Source organism: Mastigoproctus giganteus, chromosome 3 (genome assembly GCF_048544385.1).
Source record: "Mastigoproctus giganteus isolate SK-2022 chromosome 3, ASM4854438v1, whole genome shotgun sequence".
Classification (NCBI taxonomy): domain Eukaryota; kingdom Metazoa; phylum Arthropoda; class Arachnida; order Uropygi; family Thelyphonidae; genus Mastigoproctus; species Mastigoproctus giganteus.
In genome coordinates this window covers 127,581,225-127,599,544 of record NC_143577.1, presented here as the reverse complement: position 1 = coordinate 127,599,544, position 18,320 = coordinate 127,581,225, and the positions used below count along the sequence as shown (strand labels likewise).

General features: G+C 40.7%; 1 protein-coding gene across 7 annotated transcripts in view; it reads right to left on the bottom strand.

Moving 5' to 3' along the window:
- LOC150088264 (ralBP1-associated Eps domain-containing protein 1-like) overlaps positions 1-18,320 on the bottom strand; it is a 791,977-nt gene that overhangs the window by 740,500 nt on the left and 33,157 nt on the right. The window lies entirely within an intron of this gene.

The following is an 18,320-nucleotide window of genomic DNA, read 5'->3' as shown; positions in this document are numbered from 1 at the left end:
GTTATCTTAGAGATTTAGACGAAACCGATGGAATTCAGACGTTGATTAGAATTTGGTGGCATTGTTAAGTGTGGACCTTGGCCGATTTAGTGAGAGAGCAGGGAGACTGAAGACCGGCGGCCAATACGCCGTTCAAACAATGGGCACAACATATCACACTGCAGAGACACGGCTCACACACTTTCAAGCCTCAGGCTTGACAGTGTACTGTCCTCGATACAGTTAAACACACGCGGAGTTGGGAGAAATTCCAGGTGCCATTTGGCATGAACATACCATATACCTTGTCAGTGTAGTACCACAGAGTTAATACATTACTCTGGGGTTACTGCTTCCCATATGTAGTACTTTACATTTGTCAACGTTAAATTTCATTTGCCACCTCTCAGCCCGTCTGTTCCACTTTTCTAGATCCTCTTGCAGCAGCAGCATACTGTCATTAACAACTCTGCCAACGCTCGTATCGCCTGCAAACTTGGACATTAAACCTGATATACCATCATCAATATCATTTATAAATAAAGAAAACAACGATGAACCCAAATACTGAACCACGAGGGACTTCACTCATAACATTAGTCCACAAAGAGCAGTGTCCATTGATTACTGGTCTCTGTCTTCTCCCACTCAACCATCCCTTTATCCATTGCAGCAATTTGCCTCCAATGCCGTACTGCTCCAATTTTTTCAGCAGTCTTCCATGTGCAACAGTATCAAAAGCCTTTCTAAGGTCCAAATATATGATATCAAAGTTATTCCATGCATCCAGAGTTCCTTTGTGACCACCTCACAGTATCCAATCAAATTAGCATTAGCATTAGTAGAGGCATATGATGCAAGAAAGCAAGCTTATTCAGCATCAGCCAAAAAAAAAAAAAAGAAACCACTCCCATTTCACCCCTCCGTTCGTTCGAAATACCTGTCCAGTTGAGCTTGGTCAGACAAGACTTCCACTTAACAAAAGCATGCTGTGTCTAGATGATCATGCAGTGCTTCTTTAACCAGTGCCTCCATTAATTTCACTGGTACAGAAGTTAAACTAACTTGTCTATAATTACTTGTGTCGCACTTTGATCCTCCTTTGCGAATTGGGGTCACATTTGCACATCTGCAGTCCATGGGTACTTTACCTTCCCTGAGTACGAGGAAGCTCTCATAATTATGGCTAATGGTTTGCTTACTTCCTTTGCTGCCTCCTTTAATATAACTGGATAGATCCCATCCACCTCAGGTGCCTTTCTTATGTTTATCTTCAACAATTTCTTCTCCAATTTCCTCTCAGTTATTACAAAATCATATAGTTGACTGCCAGAGTTAATACGCCTCTGGCATTCCCCTCCCTGAATAACTCCTCATGTGTGAATGTCGATGCAAAATACTCATTTAGTTTGTTAGCTGCCTGAGCAGGATAATCAACATTTGAACCATCGATATCCAGAGGAAAAATCATTCGCTGTTAAGATTCCTTTCACCTCAAATGTGGTATTGTGCATATGTCCTTTCCGATATTCCCTATCAGAGGTTTATTAATTTGGAATCTCCTGTGTTCGTTCTTCTCTGGCTTAAAATCTCCCTACCTCATTCTGTCAAATTCATCTGTTGTCTCTACCATTCTCCCAACTCCACTAATCACTTGGAGTTCTTTGATTTCCTATCTTTGCAACTTGACTTTCTCCAGTTCAACATTCCTCACAGTGAGGTAATTTTCCTTGGTGACTTTAATGTTCACGAATTCAACTGGCTTCCATTCTCTAGTCACACAGACCCAGCTGGTCGAGATGCTGAGGCTTTTGCAATTACTAATGACCTTGCACAGATTGTTCAATTTACCTACCAGAATACCAGACAATCCTAACCATACAGCCAACCTGGATGATCTTTTTCTCCCAAACAAAGCTTCTAAGTACACGGTCAAAGTGAGTGGTCCTTTAGCTACCTCAGATCAGAATTCGGTGATTGTCACTTCTCCAATGGATCCTCTATCTAATGGCTATTCTCAAACTCTCAAACTCATGTTGTTTGGCCTTACAAGAATGCAAAATGGGATGACCTTCAAGATTTCTTTTCTTGTTTTACTTCGTCGATTTACTGTTTCAAAACTTCTGATGTCAACGTTTGTTCAGATCGTTTCCACAAAATTATTCTTGTAGGAATGGAATACTTTATTCCACACTCCACTTTAAAATCTCGTCCTTTATCTAAACCTTGGTTTTCCAATAAATGTGCTAAGGCTGTTGAAGAGAAGAATGTTGTATACTGTAATTGGCTTGTTTCCAATTCTTCAGTTTAATTTTCTGCCTACATCAAAGCTTACAACAATTGAAAAGCAGTTATTAATCAGTCCAAACAAGATTTTCAACAGGCTAGGAGTAGAAAGCTTGGTTCTTGCCCTAATGGTAGATGAGCATTCTGGTTTCTTGCCAAAGCTATTTGCCACAACTTTTGCCCATCTCTACTCCCACCTCTGTCAAAACCAGATGGTTCTATTGTCACTTCAGCCAAGGATAAAGCTGACCTGATAGCATCCCATTTTTCTTCCAACTCATGTATGATGTTGTTGTTGTTATTTAGGAGCATTAGCAACTAAGGCCATATTGCTCCGGGGATATGCGGTGGTCATTCCCTGACCTTTCCGCATCCTCCATATTTGGTGGCGACAGGCTTGAACCCCGGTCTAATCAAGAAGTGTGTACTACGAACTGCTGCTTCTGCCCACCTGGCTAGGGAGGCACCCCTCACTCATGTATGAATGACCTCGGTTAAACACCATTTCCAACACTCTCCTGTAACCTTCCGTCCTAAGGATGTCAGAAGGATTTCGACGAATCTTGATGCTAAGAAAGCTCTAGATATTACTCCTCTTGTTGTCAAAATCTGTGCTCTTCAGCATAGTCTTGTTCTTTGCCCCCTTTTTTCACTTTCTTATTCCAAAGGTGTTTTTTCTTCTGCTTGGAAATTTGCTCATATCCAGCCAGTTCCTAAAATGGGTTAGAAATCCCTCCAATTCAATTATCAATCCATTGCGATTACTACCCTACAAAATTGTAGGGATTATCATTAAAGGGGCAGATTCTCTTTTACTAGCTTCATTAGTGATTTCTTCAAATGGACCTAGGGGTTGGACAATTTTTTCTACAAAAAGCCCACAGGTATGAACTTGTTAGAATTAGACTATGTTAGAATTAGCATTAGCACTTGCAAAATGATGCAAGAAAGCAAGCTTATATAGCATCAGCAAAAAAAAAAACCCTTTACCATTTCTCCCATCCACTTGCTTCAAATGTTTGCTAGTTCTGCCTTGAATCTGTTTAATCTATCAACTTCTACAACAACAGATGGAAGTGTGTTCTAGCAATCAACCACCCACTGGTTTTACATACGTCAAACATATCACCTTGCAGGTGCCTAGTCTCGAGACAGTGTAATTTGCAAAACGTAAGCCTTTCGTTGTAAGAGCAACCTTTTATTCCATTCACTAATCTTGTTGCTTGTCTCTGTACTTATACCAGCAGCTCTACATCCTTCTTAAAATGAGGCCTTCAGATCTGTATATCTCAAGGTGTGGCCTGACCATTGCCTTATACAAGGGGATAATAAAATAAATAAATTTTCTGTTTATACTCCGGCACGACAACCAAGTCAGTAGAGTTTACAATAAATCGTCAATACAAATATTTATCGTATTTAGTAGTCACGGGCTTGAACCCCCGGTCCACTCAAGGAACGCGTACCATGCACTCTCGCTCCTGACCACTGGGCTACGTAATCACCTCCTTATCCCTGCTAGAAAAATTCCTGTATATCATTGACAAGACACCATGAGCTACTCTTGCAGGCTGTCTGTACTGCTCAGAAAACTTCATATCTGCCTGCACAATTACCACCAGGATCTTTTCATTCTCTACCACTGTCAGTGTAGTACTAAACAGTGATATGGGAAGCAGTAAATCTGGGGTTATTGCTTCCCATATGCAGTACTTTACACTTGTTAATGTTAAACTTCAGTTGCCACCTCTCAGCCCATCTGCTCAACTTTTCTAGATCCTGTTGCAGCAGCATACTGTCATCACGGTATTAACAACCCTGCCGACCTTTGTATCATCTGCAAACTTGGACATTAAGCCTGATATACTATCGTCAATATCATTAATTAATACAGAAGACAACAATGGACCCAACACTGAACCCCGGAGTACTCCATTAATAACATTAGTCTAAGAAGAGCAGTGTCCATTGATTACCACTCTCTTTCTTCTCCCACTGAACGATCCCTTTATCCATCATAGCAGCAATTTGTCCCCAATGCCACATTGCTCCAATTTCTGCAGTAGTCTTCCATGTGCAGCAGTATCAAAAGCCTCTCTAAGATCCAAATATATGATACCAAAATTATTCTTTGCATCCATTTCCTTTGTGACCACATCATAGTATCCAATCAAATTGATCAGACAAGATTTACCCTTAACAAATCCATGCTGTGTCCATAATATAACTGAAGTCTTGTCTAGATGATCATGCAGTGTTTCTTTAACCAGTGCCTCCATTAATTTCGCTGGTATAGAAGTTAAACTAACTTGTCTATAATTACTTGTGTCGGCCTTTGATCCTCCTTTGTAAATTGGGGTCACATTTGCACATCTCCAGTCCATGGGTACCTCCCCTGAGTCCAAGGAAGCTCTCATAATTATGGCTAAGGGTTTGCTTATTTCATTTGCTGCCTCCTTTAATATAACTGGATAGATTCCATCTACCCCAAGTGCCTTGCTTATGTTTATCTTCAGTGATTTCTCCTTCACTTTGATCTCAGTTATTACAAAATCATCTGGCTCACTGCCAGAGTTTAATTCACCTCTGGCATTCCCCTCCCTGAATAATTCCTCTTGTGTGAATGTAGATGCAAAATACTCATTTACTTTGTTAACTACCTGAGCAGGATCATCAACAGTTAAACCAGTGATATCAAGTGGATCAATCTGACTCATCGCCTTCCTTCTTGAATTTATATAAGTAAAGAACTCTTTTGCTGTTTTTCTCTGCATCATTTGCTAAAGATTTCTCGGAATCTGCCTAACCTCCTTTGTGGCTTGGTTACAGACCAGCTTATATCTATCATACGCTTCCGTGTCACCTGTGAATTTATATATTCCAATGTGTTGTTCAAATTCATTTGAAAGCCAGTGGCCTATAATACTCAGAAATGGAGAATTATTTCGAGTATCTGTCCAAATATCAGTGGTTAAAGAAATGTTGGTGGTTTTATCAAGAGATGTTTGAAGTTTTGTTTTTACCTTCTGAAAGATATTTGGAATGATTTTATCAGTGAAATATTTGCTACTTGGAATATTGTAATTTGGGACATTTTCTTTTAATAGCCTTTGGAATCCAATGTCATGTGTTATAGAATATGGTTGATGGTCAATAACTATCATTTCTATAATTAAATAATGGATCTCTTTGGGCCCACAGTCATTAATATCCCACAGCATCATCTTTGTTAATACTGCTTCTATAGTATTTGCACTTTAGCAGGAGGCTCAATGATAATGCTAATTCCTGAACAATCAGCATATGTCCTTTTCAACTTATCTGATGCTCTGTTTCTTTTGACATTTCTTCTGGATGTAATGTTTTGTGATGACTGATCATATTTGTGGTTGTAAACATTTTGGCTGTTTTACCACAACTTGATATGGTAGTATCATATAAATTACATATGCAAACAGATTTGTCCTTTGGATTTATTGTAAAATACTTCCATGCAATACTCGGAGCCATAATGGTCAATTTGACAATTAATGAAATCCAGGGCTGTAGTGTAAAGTTTAGTATACCTTCTGAATAGCATATGCCTTCTGGTTTCTGAAAGACTTGAAGAAACAAATATAATTAAAATATTTAATGAAAATTAAAAAATAAATTTATTAGAATTTGACTGCTAGGCAATACTTATAGTTTTATGAGACTTCTATGCAACTAAAGCGAATTCGATTAATAAGCATGACATGCACTGTATACTCTGCTTTTTGTAACAGTCATAGAGTTGCTTTATATTCCTAGTAACAATACTTTAGTTTAATTTGAATTTAGATAGAGATTTTGTAGGTTACTACTTAGTATCGGCAAGGGTATGAAATCCACGGGTTGAACAGGTTTTGCAGTTCCCGCAAATGAAAGTTTTTAATTATACTTAGCCACTTTATTGACTTAATTGTTTGAATAAATTATTTTCTATAAGTAGCTTATAGACCTAGTCAAGCTCTGTGGTTTATTTTGAGCTTAGATAGCGCAATTTGGAAAGTAAATAATACCTCGTGTCCGAAGATTAACCGTTCATAACTTGTCGCCGTTATTATATGATAAACGTGTGCACTGAACTAGATAGCATAAGGTCTAGCGGAAAACTAGAGAGCGTAAGGTTTAACGGAAAACTAGATAACGAGTATAGTAGTAACAATTAATCAGTAAAATTTATTAATCTTATTAAATTTCATTGCCACTGAATTGTACTTTAACTAAATCAATATAGCGACCTAGCTTTTACAAATGCAACATAATAAATTAATGCATATAAGTTGACAGAGGATAAGAAAGTAATATAATGTAACTCGGATAACATTCGATACCGAAATACATATCTTTAGAGTGTTATAAATGCATTGGGATATAAGTTTAGGGTTATATTTTGTATTGGAATTTTATTGAACTTGAATAGAAATCACGACTCAGACCAGAGCAGCAAAGCAAAAGGCTCAAACTAATGGAAGTGCAGTGGCTCAAGGGAGAATTGGGGGGGAGGGGACAGTTGTCCTCTGAATCACAGTCTATTGAAATATGCTGCTTGTTTGATGTTTGTGGAGCAATCAGGAACAGAATATGATATTGCCAAGGGGAATATCATGTCTTTGTGTGTGCGCGCAATGTAAGGAGTGCGAGGAAATCAGGCGCCAACTCGGCATTGTTATGGGCATATATGAGAGCTTGAAGGACAAGGTGGATGCCCTCGAAGGATTTAAATTGAGGAGCCCATCAAGCTCTCAGCTGCCCACATCAATGCCAGAGCTTGCACTTGAATATCAAGCAACACAGCGGCAAACCCCAAGGTAGAATGTGCTGGTCCCAAAGGAACTAGTTGTTGTAGGTGACTCTATTGTCAGGGAAACGGGGAACATATTGTGCAAAAAGGATAGATGGAACAGGACAAGGGTATGTCTGCCAGGAGAAAAGGTTGATAACGTTGTAGAGCAGATATCATCCTTTAACGGAACAAATGGTGATATTTTTGTACACGTTGGCACTAATGATATTAAGAGTAGGAGACCGGCAGAATTACTTAACAAGTACAAGTCAATGCTGCAAAAAAGCCGTGAGGGTGGAATTTGAAAGTGTCTGCAATTCTGTCCAGAGAGGATAGGAGGGAATATATGATGAGAGCTTTGTCGATCAATTCGGCTCTGGAGAGATTGTGCAAGGCTCAAGAGGTAGAATTTTTCTCAGCCTGTTCTGTGCTTGTTAACAGGAGAGACTGCTTCTACAGGAATGAGATACACTTAAATAGAAATGATGCAAGAATATTTGCTGATGCTATCGAGGCAGAGTTAGATGGGTTGAAAGGCTGCTAGCTTGGGGGGGGGGGGGGATACACGGACTAATAGAGTAACAGCAGCCGCTGGCAGAGGCAAAAGTGATTCTTGCACTACTTCTATTGAAATGCAATTGAGCAGACCTAGAAAGCAAGGCAATGGGGATTTCCAGGACTGCTGGGAGTCATAGTGGAACAAGTAAATACATGGGCTGTGTTAGGGTAACTAAGAGTAGAAACAGGTGAATGTATACTTGCATGTCCACCAATGCTAGGAGTATAGTTAATAAATTCGATGCACATGAAGTGCTAATCAAGATATCAAAGGCAGATATCGTTGGGATATCAGAGACATGGTGTCACACAGACATAAGCAGTGCAGAACTGGAATTTGGGGAGCGCAATATGTACAGAAAGTATAGACATAACAGAAAGGGAAAGAGAGGTTATAATGTTAGTTAAGAAACACATAAAATCTAGGGAAGTGCATCCAACTGATGTTGGTGGACAATGCAATGTTGAGCCTGTTTGGTGTGACATAAGCACTGGGAAAGGAAAAATGAGAGTAGGTGTGTGTTATAGGCCAAATGAATCTGATGAGTATAGTGAGCAATTGGGCAGAGAAACAGAGTGGGCCAGTAAATCAGAGTGTCTTATAATGGGGGATTTTAATTTCCCAGAGATTGACTGGAATTTGTGGGTTGGTCACTCACACACTAGCAAGGCGTTTGTGGACTTATTGGATGATTATTTTCAACAGCAGCATGTTCGGGAGGCAACTAGAGGGAGTAATACTCTTTATCTGATTATCAGTAGTGATTCTTCATGCATCAAGAATCTGCAGATAAAGGAACCGCTAGGTGGCAGTGATAACAGTGTGCTGAAGTGGGATTTAGTCAAAGAGGTAACTACCATCAAGGGTAAAGGGAAGGGTTTTGCTTTCGTAAAGGTGACTACAGTGGTCTGAGACAGAATTTAAATTCTATACGGTGGGACCAACTCAAGATGTTGACAGAGAAGAAAAATGCATAGGATACATATAAATTAACAGGTGACACAGAAGCCTATGATAGATATAAACTGGTCTGTAACCAAGTTACAAAGGAGGTTAGGCAGGCGAAGGCAGATTACGAGAAATCTTTGGCAAAGGATGCAAAGAAAAACAGCAAAGAGTTCTTTACTTATGTAAACTCTAGAAGAAAGGGGATGAATCAGATTGGTCCACTTCATATTGATGGTTCAACTGTTCATAACGAACTAAATGAATATTTTTCATCTACATTCACACGGGTTATTCAGGGAGGGGGAATGCCAGAGGTGTATTCAACTCTGGCAATAAGCTAGATAATCTTGTAATAACTGAAAGTAAAGTGGAGGAGAAATTGTTGAAGATAAACATAAGAAAGGCACCTGAGGTGGATGGAATCTATCCAATTATATTAAAGGAGGAGGCAAAGGAAGAAAGCAAACCCGTAGTTATAATTATGACAGCTTCCCTGGACTCAGGGGAGGTACCTATGGACTGGAGATGTGCAAATCTGACCTCAATCCACAAAGGAGGATCAAAGGGAGACAGGGAATTACAGACCTGTTAGTTTAACTTCTGCTCCAGGGAAAATTAATGGAGGCACTGGTTAAAGTAGAATTGGAGGATCATCTAGAAAAGACTTCAGTTATAGCTCGGAGCATGGGTTTGTTAAGGGGAAGTCTTGTCTGACTAATTTGATTGGATACTATGATGTAGTGAAAGGAACTGGATGCAAAGAATAACTTTGATATCATATATTTGGGTCTTAGAAAGGCCTTTGATACTGTTGCACATGGAAGACTGGTGCACAAATTGGAACAATGGGGCATTGGAGGCAAATTGCTGCTACGGATAAAGTAATGATCGAGCAGGAGAAGACAGAGAGTGATAATCAATGGACACTGCTCTTCGTGGACTAATGTAGGGTATGTTGTATGTGTTACTAATTTGCGATCCGTCTTCCCCAGTGGAGTCCGTCAGAGTTCAGTGTTGGGTCTATTGTTGTTTTCTGTATTTATAAATGATACTGATGATGGTCTTAATGTCCAAGTTTGCAGACAATACGAAGGGTGGCAGGGTTGTAAATGACACTAATGACAGTACACTGCTGCAACAGAATCTAGAAAATCTGAGCAGATTGGCTAAGAGGTGGCAAATGAAGTTTAACATTGACAAATGTAAAGTACTACATATGGGAAGCAGTAATCCCAGAGTAACATTTCAACTGACAGTAGCAGAATGAAAAGGACATGGGGGTAATTGTACAGGCAGACATGAAGTTTTCTGAGCAGTGCAGACGGTCTGCAAGAGTAGCTCATGGTGTCTTGTCAATGATATACAGGAATTTTTCTAGCAGAGAAAAATAAAATTCCTGCTTATAAAAGGTAATTATCCCCTTTTATAAGGCAATGGTCAGGCCACACTTTGAGTACTGTATACAGGTCTGGAGGCCACATTTTAAGAAGAATGTAGAGCTGTTTGAACGAGTACAGAGAGGTACAACAAGATTAGTGAACAGAACAGAGGGTTGCTCTTCTCTGTACTCATTCCAACAGCTCTACATCCTTATTAAAATGAGGCCTCTAGACCTGAATACAGTACTCAAGGTGTGGCCTGACCAAGAAAGGCTTGAGTTTTGGAAATTACAGTGTCTGGAGACTAGGCACCTGCGAGGTGATCTGATTGAGGTGTATAAAGCCTTGAATGGTTTGAGCATGCCCAATGCTGATGGGATTCTTCCTCTTGCTCAAAATAATCACCTGAGAGGGCATAAATTCAAATTGAGGAAAGACTGTTGTAGGATAGATGTGCAGAAGTTTGCCTTTAGCCAGCTGGTGGTTGATTGCTGGAATAAACTTCCATCTGTCGTTGTAGAAGTTGATAGCTTAAATAGATTCAAGGCAGAACTTAACAAACATTTGTAGCGAGGTGATGGGTGAAATAAGGGGTTTTTTTTTGGCTGATGCTATGTAAGCTTGCTTTGTTTCATCATGTGCCCTTGCTAATGCTAACTCCTTTTTTCAATTTTAAATATGCTTAACTCTTTGTCTAGTCTAATAATGGAGGTAGCGTTCTCATATATTTTCTTCAAAATCATAATATATGGTGTATCTATTCCTTGACTTTCCAGTGCCCAAAACATTGTCTTATGCTGTATGGAGTCAAATGTTTTTTATAATCTACGAATGCCAGGCATAATGGTGTTTTCTATTTATTTGTTTTCTCCATTAGCTGTGACATTACGTGAAGGTGATCCATTGTTGAGAATCCTGTCCTAAAAGCCAGCTTGCTCTTCCGGTTGATTCTCATCAAGTATTCTTTCTAATCTGTTAGTAATGATCCTTGCGAACAACTTGTAGATGTGGGATGACAAGCTAATTGGTCTATAATTTCCAATTTATGATCTATCTCCTTTCCTGTGTAGCAAAACTATGGTTGCATTATTCCACTCCTTAAGCATCACATCTTTTCTAATGCATTTTGTGCACAGTCTTGCCAGTTTTTGTGTTATGTCTCTTCCTCCCAATTTTAACCACTCTCCAGTAACTTCATCTTCCCCCCGGGCTTTCTGATTCTTCATTTTTTTCAACGCATGTTCTACCTCATCAGGAAGGATATCAGGTATGTTGTATGTGTTACTAATTTGCGATCCGTCTTCCCCATTGTTCTCTTTAGTAGCCTTCCGCTATTTGAATTATGCCTTCTCTGCTATTTATAAGTATACCCTCGCTATTCTTCAGTATCAGTATCATTTGTCTTTCTGTATTACTGCTCATGGCTGCTGATTTAAGTCCTTTGTTTTTCCTTAATGCCTGTTCTACTTTTCTTGTGTTAACTTTTTCTAATTTTCTTGTATCATATGCCTCTACTAATTCTGAAGTTAAAGCTAATTGCCAGCAATTAGGGTCATCTTGTAGGCTTGCTCTATAACTGTGGCATCTGTTATCAATAGCTCCTTGCATCCTTTGCACATCCGCTTCCATCCTTTCTGCAGTTTCGCCATTATGCTCTTGCTCTCCAAGTGGTCTAATATCTTATTGGTTGTGCAGCTGGTTAGAATCTTGTAAATTGTAGGGAGACAGGAAACAGGCGATTGGCCTGTATTTTGCCAGATTTCTCGTATCTTGGTCTTTAACCTTCATATATGCAATTCCTTCAGTGATAAACTCAAGGAATCGCATTGATTCCAGATCCAGATTCCCTGAGTGATAAACTCAAGGAATCTGGGTGCTTTATCATTCAAGTGAAATGCTCTGCTAAATGCTTGTGTGTGCAAGTGAGTTTCTTGTACCAGTAGTTGTGGAAATTATATATTCCTGGGGTTCGCCAGTTGTGGGAGTTCTTGATCAATTATTTAACTTCTTCCTCCCAAATCTCCCACTCTCTCACCTCTTGAACGTCCTTGGTTTCCTTCCATTCTATCTACAGAGCTTGGCTGTTATTTTTTTCTTCACTGCTCCATGTTGCTCCAGAACTCCTCGAATATCTTCTGCTCGGGTGGTCCGTTTTCATCTTTCCAGTTTTCTCCGAGATTCCTGTAGAAGGTTCTTTGGTTTTCACTGAATATTCGGTTGTTTATTTTCCTCTGTGAGTTCTCTTTGTAGTCTCTTGCTGAGTGCGAGGAGGTGCTGGTTCAGTGTGTCCAAGTATTCTCCTATTCTTTGATTTTTGGTCTCGTATTTGCGGTGGACACTCTCTGTTGAGGATTCTCTTCCCTTTTCCAATGAACTTCTTACTACAATTACCAAGTTTGTACTCAGCCAATTGGCATATCTTGACTCTTAATTCTTCTATCTTCTGTTGAAGTCTTCTTCCCCAAGCTGGTCCTCTCGTTTCTCTTCCATTAATCCAAGTAGCTGCTATGGTAGTGCAGTATACAGCTGTGTGGATGGCCTCCAGTGTTGCACCATTGTTATTATTATTATCACTGTTGCTCTTATATTATTTCTCCCATTTTGGATGTTCTACTGGCGATGGGTACGGCAAATCTTGACTCTTAATTCTTCTATCTTCTATTGAAGTCTTCTTCCCCAAGCTGGTCTCTCGTTTCTCTTCCATTAATCCAAGTGGCTGCTATGGTAGCACAGTATACAGCTGTGTGGATGGCCTCCAGTGTTGCACCATTGTTATTATTATCATTGTTGCTCTTATATTATTTCTCCCATTTTGGATGTCCTACTGGTGATGGGTACTGCTACCAAGTACATAGGGTTGCTCCTACCATTGTTTGGTGCATAATGACCTTTAGCTACCATTGCACCGTAAAACCTCTGACACAGGGTGTTGTCTGATGTTACTGTTGGTCAAGGAACTCTCTAATTATCTAACAGGTGTTTGGGATTTCTTTCTGGGTTGCTTGCAGGTGTTTTCTGGAAGACCTATTGCTGCTAGGCTGTTATGTAGGTTCTTTGGCACTACACAGGTGGTTGGCAAAAATGGTCATTACTTGCTGCAAATGCCACATCTCTTTGGTCTCCTGTATTAGGTCCATGTACTTCCTGATCTATTCCTCATGGGTTTTCTGTAGGCTGTCAGTGTTGGGCACAGCTATGTCAATCAGATAGGTAGCCTTTTCCTTCTTGTTGACAAGGGTTAATTCCAGTCTGTTGTGCGGAAATGTATTGGTCGTTATTAGGTTGCAATCCCAGTACAGCTTGTGGGTTTGGGTCTCTAGTACTGCCTTCAGTTCGTACTTGTGATATGATACACTTTCTTTGATCGATTGGCATTTCTTGCTAGTTTCTGATGTTTTATCCTGGCTACCTGGTCGTGCCTACGAGTGTACTCAGTCTGGGTAATCAACTTACATCCCATAGTGATGTGTTGAATCATTTCTAATATCTGTAATAATGAACATTATGTGATTATATTATTTGTAATTATTAGGCCAGGTGGTATCGTCAACCTGTGTCATTTGACACTCCGGATTCCTTGGCAATGTATTTTCTATAGTTTCTGGTGTTGATTACCTGGTCTTGGATGGCGAGCATGAATCCTTCGGTCTCGGGGAAGAGACCACTTCTCCAGGAGAAGTGGCAACTAAAGTTTAACATTAAAAAATGCAAAGTACTGCATATGGGTAGCAGTAACCCCAGAATAACATACCAACTGTGTGGTACTACACTTAGGGTGGTATAAAATTAAAATTATCTCGGAGTAATTGTGCAGTCAGATTTGAAGTTTTCTCAGCAGTGCAGACAAGTTGCTAGAGCAGGTCAAGGGGTATTATCAATGATACAGGAATTTTGCTAGTAGGGGAAGGGAGGTGCTTATCCCTTAGTATAAGGCAATGGTCAGGCCACACAGGCATACAGGTCTGGAGGCCTCATTTTAGGAAGGATGTAGAGTTAATTGAGCAAGTACAGAGAAGGGCAACAGGATTGGTGGGGGAATGAAGGGGTAATCTTACCAAGAAAGTCTTCAGTTCTCAAAATTTCAGTGTCTGGAGACTAGGTACCTGCGAGGTGATCTGATTGAGGTGTATAAGTCCTTGAATGGGCTCAATTCTGATGGGATTCTTCTTCTTGCTCAGATTTGAACCTGAGGGGGCATAAATTCAAATTGAGGAAAGACAGTTATAGAACAGTTGTGTGGAAATTTGCCTTTAGCCAGCGGGTTGTTGATTGTTGGAACAAACTTCCATCTGTCGTCGTGGAAGTTGATAGCTTAAATAAATTCAAGGCAGAATTGGACAAATGTTTAGAGGGAATGGATGTGTACAATTTTTTTTTTTTTTTTTTTTTTTGGCTGATGCTACATAAGCTTTCTTTCTTGCATCATATGCCACTACTAATGCTAATGTTCAATGGGGCTGTCCCCAGGGCTTAGGTCTGGGACCCTTCTTCTGGTCAATCATTCTTGTTGAGTTCCTGGGGAAGCACCAAGGTGGGACCAAACTCTTGGGTTTTGCAGATGACCTCATCCTTATGGTGGAGGTAGAGACAAGGGCCACCCTGGAGTGGAAAACAAAAATTGCCCTAGACAAACTACAGCAGATATATGCAGCTACTCATAATCTAAGTTTATCTGGTGAAAAGAAAAATTCATACTCGTAGAGGGAAAATTACAGATCAGAAGACCACCAACCAGCAGGCTCAACAATATTCCTATCAGGCTACATGCTGATTTCAAATACCTAGGAATTCACACAGACTTGGGATTCACCTTCCACCCTCATTTAAAGTTGCTCTCTACAAAAGTATAAAAAATGCAGCAATGATCAGAGGAGTCAGCAGAAAGGATTGGGGCCTTAAATATAAAGCCTAACATTCATTTCTATGGCAGTATTCGTACCAATTGTCTGCTACGTTGCATCCTGTGTGGTGTACTAAGGCGATGATGGCAAGGAACAAGCAGAAGCTGGGCATCATCCAGAGATTTATGCTGCTGTCCATGAGTAGAGTGTGCCAAACAGTCAGCACTCCGGCCATACAAATGATCACAGGATGCCTCCAACTACAAGGTTGTCAAAAGAGGACTATTCTCCCGACTGAAGAGAGGAATACCAATGCAAGTATGCTACCTGCAGCTTGACTTAACAAATGACATAAGACAAGAGAAAAGAAGAATTACCATCCACCTTCTTAGGTTATGGAAACAAACATGGGAAACAACCTCAAAGGGCAAAATCACAAGGTGGTTCTTCCCTCACATAGGTATGATGCATCCAACTGGCCTCCCTGGGAATGCATATTACCTAAAAAATTACTGAAACTCGCAGCCTTGGGAATAGAAGAGGACCCCACACTGCCACTGTAGAGAACTAGAATCATGGGTGCACTTCATGTATGAGTGCCCTACAAATGAGGACAATGGGCTAAAATTCTTCACAGAAATACAAAGTAACCCCTGAGACCAGGAATACTTACTTCTTCAGGTAAGTCTGGTCAGGGGTTTTGTAGGTATTTTCTTCATGAAGAAAATACCTACAAACCCCTGACCAGATTTGTCTTAATGCAGGATTGCTGGCTCTCTGTGGACAGCTCTACAGAGAGCTGGATACATGCAAACCAATAATGATTGGATAATGCTGGCACCAAAATGTTGTGCAATTGATGGCTGTCTTCAGGCTCCCTGCAGACAGCGGGATTCAGTGCAAACCCACAAGGGTAGGATTCCACCGACACGGCTTCAAGATTGTTGGCCCTGCAGACCTCTCTGGAGGGTGGAATGCTACTCTAACCCTTCTGTGTAGGATTCTGCTGGCACCTTCTGGTGTAGGATTATAATGTACCATTGGCCACTGGCAGTCACAGGGATACCTGTCCCTGTGATTTATAATCCTATCCCCAATCCCGAATTTCGCCTAATTTAGGGTGGTCAATCTCCCCTATCTGCCCACCCACGCCTTTCCCTCATTCTGACCTCTACCTCTTTTACCTAGTGCCTGCTTTCAACAAAAATTTCTTTCTTTTTTTGGCCTGTCAGGAAGGTCAGGCAACCCTAGCGGAGGCCAGCCTGGCTCACCTCCCAGTGGTGGTGGAATACAATGCGGGGGTCCCACCAGGAGATCTGCAGTCAAGAAACCAGTGACAAACAACAGAACATAACACTATTCTGACATAAACCCAGCCATTACACTTTTATACAGAGATTCTGTACTTCTCCACAAGGTACTATGGAACAGATGTGGGAAACCGCCATTGGCGCCTTCCACGAAACACTAACACTATGTTCGGGCATTATGCTCTGGCTCTCCAAGTGGTGTGATATCTTCTTGGTTATGCAGCTGGTCAGGATCTTGTACATTGTTGGGAGACAGGTGATTGGGAGACAGGATATAATTCTTGTATCTTGCTCTTTAGGCTTCAGTTATGTGATTTCTCGGGCTTGAAACTTTAGGATTGTCTTTGGGCACCTTATCATTTGGATGAATTGCTCGGCTAGGTACTTGTGTGTGGGCGCCTCCATAGCCAGGTGGGAAGGAGCAACAGTGCGTAGCACAAGCGTCTTGATTAGACCAGGGTTCAAGCCCGCGAGCCACCAAATATGGAGGATGTGGAAAGGTCAGGGAATGACCATCGCATAACCCCAGAGCAATATGGCCTTAGTTGCTAATGCTCCTAAAAACCAAATAACAACATAACAACTTGTGTGCGCAAGTGAGCTTCTTGTACCATTCCTGGGGTTCACAAGTTGTGGGAGTTCTTTCTACTGTTTTACTTCTTCCTTCCGAATACCCCATTCTCTTATCTCTTGTATGTCCTTTGTTTTCTTCAGTTCTATCCAGGGGGCTTGGCTGTTACGTCTTACTGCACTGCTCCATATGTTGTCCCAGAACTCCTCAATAGCCTTCTTCTTCTTTGGTGGTCCATTCCTGTCTTTTCTTTCCTCTCCAAGACTCCTGTAGAAGGCTCTTTCGTCTTCATTGAAGATTAGGTTGTTAATTTTTCTCCATTTTCCTCTGGGAACTCTCTTTGAATCAGCATAGTCTTTTGCTGAGTACGAGGAGGTTCTGCTTCAGTGTGTCCAAGTATTCTTCAATTCTCTGATTTTTGTTTTTTTGTTTGCTGTGGACACTCTCTCTCTTGAGAATGCTCTTTAATTTTCCAATCAATTTCTTACTCCTTATTACCCCTTCGGTACTGGGTCAATTGGCCTATCTTGACTCTTAATTCTTCTATCTTCTGCTGAAGTCTTCTTTTCCCTAGTGGCAGTTTCTTCTTATTTTGGTTCTTCTGCTGGTGATCTCTTGTTTCTCTTCCATTAATCCTAGTGGCTGCTATGTCAGCACAGTATACAGCTGTGTGGATGACCTCCAATGTTGCATTGTTGTTGTTGTTGAGGTAGTGTGGTATTATTTGCCGATTGAAGTGGTCCGTGAACTCTCCACATGATTCTATTGGGACTCTGCTTCGGTATCATATAGCTCTTTGTGGAGTTCATTGCTTCAAATTCTGGTAGGGCATTCTTCCACTCATTGTGGATATCATGACCTTGTGTCTTTCCGTTTGAGATGCTCTGGGTTGTATTTCCACTTGTTCTTCCTCCTCTGGTTCCGTTGCCCATATTCTTGTTCTTTATAGTTGACTGTTCACGTCTTTCTTGATTTTTCCAAGATTGCAGAAGCTATCAGGTTCTTCGTGGTGATGGTTGGTAATTTTACGGTAGGCTCGCATGATGTACATATTCATTTTCATGTTCCACTTCATGCGTTGGCATTTTCTTCCTTCCTGGGTGGCCACTAGTGCAGTTGCACAGGAAGCACTTTCAGTTGGTGGGGCTGGATGGTTTTGCCCTTCTCTTGTTGAAGCCATATGCTCCACTGTCTTCCTTGGGAGACCGTCTCTGACTTTTTGAACCGGCCCCTCTGCCTAAGGCCTGAATGCAAGTGACTTTATCCTGCACCGCACTCAATGCTGATGATTATTATTTGTCTTCGACATCATCCATCCATGGAAGTGGACCTGTTTAGCTCCGGCTTATGTCCAGTGGTAGGGTTAGTTCTTGGGATTGATATCAGATTGCACCTCTATTTGCCTTAGCTATCGCTCTGACCTTGGGAAAGTAGGTTCACTGTAACAACTTTTGTGATGTTTTATTATTATTATTATCATTATTTATTACAATTACTATTATACCAGTCTCCCAGTGTGAATGAGACAAGTTCGCTTCCACCAAAGCGGGACTCGAACCCGGGTCCTTCAGGCCAGTATTCCAGTGTCATAAACCACTGGGACATTGCTCCCCTTATTATTATTTTGTTAATACTAC